Source organism: Procambarus clarkii, chromosome 80 (genome assembly GCF_040958095.1).
Source record: "Procambarus clarkii isolate CNS0578487 chromosome 80, FALCON_Pclarkii_2.0, whole genome shotgun sequence".
Taxonomy (NCBI): domain Eukaryota; kingdom Metazoa; phylum Arthropoda; class Malacostraca; order Decapoda; family Cambaridae; genus Procambarus; species Procambarus clarkii.
The window spans coordinates 18226371-18234499 of NC_091229.1; positions in this window are offsets into that span (position 1 = coordinate 18226371).

An 8129-nucleotide genomic window follows, 5' to 3' on the forward strand; every position below is an offset into this window, starting at 1 on the left:
TCCCTTCATAAGACCTGCCCCCTTCCACTCATCTCCCATCCCACCAGGAGATGTTTTATTTATAAGGACTCAATGTGGAATGATTCTCTCTCTCTCTCCCTCTGTCTCTTTCCCTCTGTCTCTCTCCCTCTGTCTCTTTCCCTCTGTCTCTTTCCCTCTGTCTCTTTCTCTGAATCTTTCTCTCTCTCTCTCTCTCTCTCTCTCTCTCTCTCTCTCTCTCTCTCTCTCTCTCTCTCTCTCTCTCTGTCTCTCTCTCTCTCTCTGTCTCTCTCTCTCTCTCTCTGTCTCTCTCTCTGTCTCTCTCTCTCTCTCTGTCTCTCTCTCTGTCTCTCTCTCTCTCTCTCTCTCTCTCTCTCTCTCTCTCTCTCTCTCTCTCTCTCTCTCTCTCTCTCTCTCTCTCTCTCTCTCTCTTTCTCTGGGTCTCTCCTTATGCTGGACAACCTTGCACAAGCAGGTGACGTCATGCGGTTTGCTGCTCAGGAGATGAGGTTCAGTGATGCTCAGGTCTCAGCCTCCTCCTGGTGGCCGGCGCGGACGCCGTATTCACAAAGCATTTACGCGTCCACTTACGAGAGCTGTCCCTTTTATCTCGCTCACGGCGGCTTAGTCGATATTTACTGAAGCGTTTACGATCTCTGAAGCACTTACGAGGTCGTCCTCAAGCTGAGGTTCTGGACGATCTCATAGCGCTTCGGAGCTCGTAAAGTGCTTAGTGAATACAGACTAAGCTGCCTTGAGCGAAGTAAGAGGTACAGATGTCGTAGGTGGACCCGCACAGGGGCTTTGTGAATACGATTGTTTGCTTCATCTCTACTACTACATGGATTGAATATGGCAGGTCTAATGGCCTTTGTTAGTTGGAATACTAACAATTGACTCGTGTTAAACAGGGTTGATAAAATATTGAGTAACTCATCATAGTTCAGTGGTGGTTGTCTCTAGGAAGCTCAGAGATGCGAGTTCGATCCCAATGCATGGCCATAATATTTTCTCATAGATATATTAAGTTTTTGTAATTTTGATGCGCTTCTAATGGTCGGGTTAATAGATATACGCCCTTGTTACTCTCACTCGAGGCGCCGGCCCTGCCTCAGTGTGGTCACGTACACTCGTCTCACACATCTCATTGTCGTTTTCTGTGCAACCTGTCCTCTTGTCTAATACGTTACAAATGCGACGGATTTGTCAAATTTTAGGCATCGTAATGTTGACGTTTTTACCTTCGTTGACCTCGGTGAGTTAGGTGGGTTGCTTGAGGTCGTACGTTGCTGGTTAGGGGAAAACGGTTGCATTTGTTACGTTTCTAGTTAAGAAAAGTTATACAAAATTTACGGAGTGGCAGATGAAGAGGACGGGATGTGCCCGTCACTATTTTTTTTTTATTCACGTGTTTCTGTCTCGTTGACAGGTTGTCTGTCATACTTCCCTGTCTGTCTTGTGTGTTCTTCTGTCCCTCCTTCACTGCTTTTTCTTTGCCTGCTTCCGTCTTTATCAGCGTGTGCTGTGTCCCTGGCTGTATGTTGGCTTCTTGTTTACTTCGTCCTCTCTCTGTCTCTCTCTGTCTCTCTCTCTCTCTCTCTGTCTCTGTCTCTCTCTCTCTGTCTCTCTGTCTCTCTCTCTCTCTCTCTCTCTCTCTCTCTCTCTCTCTCTGTCTCTCTGTCTCTCTCTCTCTCTCTCTCTCTCTCTCTCTCTCTCTCTCTCTCTCTCTCTCTCTCTCTCTCTCTCTCTCTCTCTCTCTCTGTCTCTCTCTCTCTCTGTCTCTCTCTCTCTCTCTCTCTCTCTCTCTCTCTCTCTCTCTCTCTCTCTCTCTCTCTCTCTGTCTCTCTCTCTGTCTCTCTCTCTCTCTGTCTCTGTCTCTCTCTGTCTCTGTCTGTCTCTCTCTCTCTCTCTCTGTCTCTGTCTGTCTCTCTCTCTCTCTCTCATTCTCTGTCTATCTCTGTCCCTCTCTCCCTCTGTCTCTCTCTGTCCCTCTCTCTCTCTCTCTGTCCCTCTCTCTCTCTCTCTCTCTCTCTCTCTCTCTCTCTCTCTCTCTCTCTCTCTCTCTCTCTCTCTCTCTCTCTCTCTCTCTCTCTCTCTCTCTCTCCCTCCCTGGCTATCCTTGAGTTCGGTAATTCTCTGGCCATCGTAACGTCTTATTGCACATTAGAACAAATTGCTTCGGGGGACTTGAACGAGACGGCCAGCCAGCCAGCCACCTAGTCACCCTACCTGCCTGCCAGCCATCCAGGCAGCCAGTCAGCCTTCCAGCCAGCCAGGAGTGGCTGAGAGGCAAAGAACAACTCAGATATCATAGGAGAGTAACTAAGCAAAGGATTCCTGATCCACTGGACTGTAGCTCGACTGCGTGCACCATATAACAGCTCCCCCCCCCCCCTTAGCTGCCCAAACGACCAACCAAGAAGCCCGGGTTGGAGGCCTGGCCGCAGGCAGCATACCCGGAGCATACCTGGGGCATACCGAGCGAGGGTTTTGGAAGTTCTTCTCCTCGAAATCTTCCTAGTCCGCCTCTCAACAGCACAATTACCTGGTTGTTACCTGGTTGATGGGGTTCTGGGAGTTCTTCTACTCCCCAAGCCCGGCCCGAGGCCAGGCTCGACTTGTGAGAGTTTGGTCCACCAGGCTGTTGCTTGGAGCGGCCCGCAGGGCCACGTACCCACCACAGCCCGGCTGATCCGGAACTTCTCTGAACAATTGGTAATACAGTCACTGCCTTTGCGACGATTTCTGTTCAGCCACAGAGTAGTTTGACCCTTACACAGGCTTGATGCTACAAACATTACTTCTAACCTTTGGTGTTGTATTTAATTGGTGTTTGTGGTTCACCCAAAGTTGTATACAACACTTTTTTAAGGTCTGTGAGGTGTTTGAGCCTCAGGCATCGATGTGCTACATTGCTGTATTCTGTGGAATGGGAAGGGAAAGGTAGAGAGAGTGAAGGGAATTGAAAATTGAGGGACAGGAAAGAAAATAGGAGAAAAGTGAAAGGACGATGAATGGGATGAAAGGGATAGAGGAAAAGGAGAGGATAGAAAGTGAAAATAGGGAAAGAAACCAGATGGGAAGGGAGAGGGATGGATGATGAGAGGCATTAACAGCAGATGGTCCTTAGCTCATGATGGGTTATACAGGCAAAACACTTATATAGCCCCCCCTTAAGTTATCCCCTTATCCACCTCTTCCCCTTATCCCCTATCCCTGTCTCCCCTCTCCTGTACCCACCACCGGATACGACCCAGCACTGAGCAGATGGGTACTAAACAAGTGACTTGACAATTCAGACTGCTTCAGTAATGAATATTTTTGTAAGTGGTGATTTGTTTTCTCAGTCTCATGTGTGACTGAGAAAACAACACCAGACTGACTAGAGTCAGTCTGGTGTTGACAACGGTTTTAATCAGGCCGAAACTTCATCTTCCTTTCACATTTATCTGGATTTTCCGCATATATATATATATATATATATATATATATATATATATATATATATATATATATATATATATAAAATATATATATATATATATATATAAAATATATATATATATATATATATAAAATATATATAACTAACTGAAAACTCACACCCCAGAAGTGACTCGAACCCATACTCCCAGATGCCACGCAACTGGTATGTACAAGACGCCTTAATCCACTTGACCATCACGACCGGACATAATGAGGTGATAGCCGAGGCTATTTGAACCACCCCACCGCCGGCACTCGGATAGTAATCTTGGGCATAGCATTTTACCAAATCACCTCATTCTTTGGGGCACACGTGAGGAACACAAATGCGAACAAGCCAAGTTCTGTTCGCATTGGCTTGTTCGCATTTGTGTTCCTCACGTGTGCCCCAAAGAATGAGGTGATTTGGTAAAATGCTATGCCCAAGATTACTATCCGAGTGCCGGCGGTGGGGTGGTTCAAATAGCCTCGGCTATCACCTCATTATGTCCGGTCGTGATGGTCAAGTGGATTAAGGCGTCTTGTACATACCAGTTGCGTGGCATCTGGGAGTATGGGTTCGAGTCACTTCTGGGGTGTGAGTTTTCAGTTGCATATTGTCCTGGGGACCATTCAGGCTTGTTCGCAAAATATATATATATATATATATATATAAAATATATATATATATATATATATATATATAAAATATATATATATATATATATATATATATATATATATATATATATATATATATAAAATATATATATATAAAATATATATATATATATATATATATATATATATATATATATATATATATAAATATATATAATGTTTCATTGAATATGACCGCATATTCTGTATTTATTATTTTCTGGTTTAGGGCTTCTATCCCTCTAACTATTTTCTTAGCATCAGGGCTTAGTTGAAATAGGAGTTCTCCAAAACTCATTTTCGTACTTTTAAGGTGAAGAAAAGAAGTGATTTACTATAGAGTGTATTACACTTATTTATACAATTTGCACAACGTTTCGAACCTCCATGGTTCATTCTCAAGTGAACAGATCTTACAATGCTGGTTGATTTTATACCCGCACTGGGTCAGGTGATAATACAATAAATTTGAAAACATAAGGGATAAATGTGAGGTGAAACATAGAGGTAACTGCAGAAGGCTTATTGGCCCATACGAGGCAGCTCCTATCTAAACACAAAGATTAATCCAGTGTAATTGGCCTGTTATGTTGGACATTGTCTTCTGTGTTGGCATCGTTATGTTCTGGTCTTGTCCTTACTCTCATGGTGGGTAGAGTAAACAGTTCCGTGATTTGGGTGTTCATGGTAGGTTGTTCTATTCTTATGTGAATTGCTTCAAGAATTTGTAATCGTCTTGCATCTTGGGTTTTGTCTATTATGCAGGTATTCTTGTTCAACATTTCTCTTGTTAGAGTAATGTCATGGGCTTGTCTCATGTGATTCCTAGGGGCACCGGATTGAAGATGGCATGTCAAACGCCTCGTCAGCTTGGTCGACGTCATACCTATGTACTTAGATTGAAGGTTACATCCTTCGTGGGGGCAAGTGTACATGTATACAACGCTTGACTGCTGTAGAGGGTTCTCCGTCGGCTTCGGCCTGTTTTTGATAAGGAGTTCAGAAGTCTTCTTGGTTTTGTAGAATATGATCAGGTCTATGTTTTGGTTAGGAGTAGTGCTTTTTACTCCTTTACGGATTATTTCTTTCATTATTCTTTCCTCTTTTATATGTTCACTGTGCATGGTTGATTTGTAATATAATTTTATTGGAGGTGTTGTGGTTTCTGTTCTAGGTTCTGGATTATACCAACGGTCCAAGTGTCATCTTATAGCAGCGTTTATTTCCGCGTTGCTATATCCGTTGTTCACCAATACCTGAGTTACTCTTTCAAACTCTCTACTCACGTTGCTCCATTGAGAGCAGTGGGTAAGCGCTCGACGAATATAAGCATTGAGAACACTGGCTTTGTATCTTTGGGGGCACTCACTTCTACCGTTCAGGCATAATCCTATGTTGGTGGGCTTGGTATATACGTTGGTGCTTAAAGAGGTTCCTGTTTTTGTTATTAGTACATCCAGGAATGGCAGACTGTTATTTTCACTATTTTCATGTGTAAATCGGAGTACTGACTCTCTCTCTAGGTGTCTTTTTAGGTCAATTAGTTCATCTGAGTCTTTTACTATTACGAATATGTCATCTACATAACGGCAGTATACAGTTGGTTTTTGTCTGCTACTGAAGACCCTATCTTCGATGGTTCCCATATAAAAATTAGCAAATAAAACTCCTAAGGGGGAGCCCATTGCTACTCCGTCTATTTGTAAATACATGTCTCCTTGTGGACTGATGAAAGGGGCTTCCTTTGTACATGCTTGGAGAAGACTTTTCAAGTGTGGCTCAGGTATGTCTAATTTGGGGGTGCTCTCGTCTCTGTATACTCTGTCCAGTATCATTCCTATGGTTGTGTCGACTGGGACGTTGGTAAAAAGGGATTCAACGTCCAGAATATGCGGTCATATTCAATGAAACATGTTTGAAAGAAAACCTGCTGCCAGTATAATATATATATATATATATATATATATATATATATATATATATATATATATATATATATATATATATATATAATTTATGCAATAGTGATGCTACCTTTTTGCTATCGAATCTTCTTAATTTCAATACAAAATGTATATTCCGTGTTGAGTATTTCCACTTGCGAATATTTCCATTGTGTGTAGTGTTATGGGGGCCATTGGTGTGTGAATGGGTGGAATGGTCTTTAACTGTAATGTTTTATGAGTTGTAATGGGTACTTTCCTGTGTACTCACCTAATTGTACTCACCTAATTGTGCTTGCGGGGGTTGAGCTCTGGCTCTTTGGTCCCGCCTCTCAACCGTCAATCAACTGGTGTACAGATTCCTGAGCCTATTGGGCTCTATCATATCTACATTTGAAACTGTGAATGGAGTCAGCCTCCACCACATCACTTCCTAATGCATTCCATTTGCTAACTACTCTGACACTGAAAAAGTTCTTTCTAACGTCTCTGTGGCTCATTTGGGTACTCAGCTTCCACCTGTGTCCCCTTGTTCGCGTCCCACCAGTGTTGAAAAGTTCGTCCTTGTTTACCCGGTCGATTCCCCTGAGGATTTTGTAGGTTGTGATCATGTCCCCCCTTACTCTTCTGTCTTCCAGTGTCGTGAGGTGCATTTCCCGCAGCCTTTCCTCATAACTCATGCCTCTTAGTTCTGGGACTAGTCTAGTATGTGTGTCTGTGTGTGTGTCTGTGTGTGTGTCTGTGTGTGTGTCTGTGTGTGTGTACGTGTGTGTGTGCGTGTGTGTGTGTGTGTGTGTGTGTGCGTGTGTGTGTGCGTGTGTGTGTGTGTGTGTGTGTGTGTGTGTGTGTGTGTGTGTCTGTGTGTGTGTCTGTGTGTGTGTGTGCGTGTGTGTGTGTGTGTGTGTGTCTGTGTGTGTCTGTGTGTGCGCGTGTGCGCGTGTGTGTGTGTGTGTGTGTGTGTGTGTGTGTGTGTGTGTGTGTGTGTGTGTGTGTGTGGAGGGAGGAGGTGGAGGGTATAAGCACAGCCTGAATTGTACCTGAATGAGGTTCTGAGAATTCTTCTACCCCCTAAGCCTAGCTCTAGGCCAGGCTCGATTTGTGATAACTTGATCCATCAGGCTGTTGCTTGGAGCGGCCCGCAGGCCCACATACCCACCACAGCCTGGTTGGTCCGGCACTCCTTGAAGAAAAGTATCGGGGGATTAGATAAAATTGTTACATAAACAACACTTACAAAGGAACTTGTAGACAAGTATCCTGTTGCTGTCGTGTTTTAATTGCACATTTTGATATCCTGAAGCGTTAACAAGATATCTAATGTTACCCCCTTCAAGAACCCTAGAATCAAAATTAGTCCAAATTTTGGATGACAAAGTCAGTCCTGGGATGACAAAATTACTCCCAGCATGACAAAATTACTCCCAGCATGACAAAATTACTCCCAGGATGACAAAATTACTCCCAGCATGACAAAATTACTCCCAGCATGACAAAATTACTCCCAGCATGACAAAATTACTCCCAGCATGACAAAATTAGTCCCAGCATGACAAAATTAGTCCCAGCATGACAAAATTACTCCCAGCATGACAAAATTAGTCCCAGCATGACAAAATTACTCCCAGCATGACAAAATTACTCCCAGGATGACAAAATTACTCCCAGCATGACAAAATTACTCCCAGCATGACAAAATTACTCCCAGGATGACAAAATTACTCCCAGCATGACAAAATTACTCCCAGCATGACAAAATTACTCCCAGCATGACAAAATTAGTCCCAGCATGACAAAATTAGTCCCAGCATGACAAAATTACTCCCAGCATGACAAAATTAGTCCCAGCATGACAAAATTACTCCCAGCATGACAAAATTACTCCCAGCATGACAAAATTACTCCCAGCATGACAAAATTACTCCCAGCATGACAAAATTACTCCCAGCATGACAAAATTAGTCCCAGCATGACAAAATTAGTCCCAGACACGAGAGGAAGAGGAGACACAACCATATGAATGGATTAAATGGTATAACAAATACCATTTAATATGGTTTGAAATATATATATAAATTTGGTTAG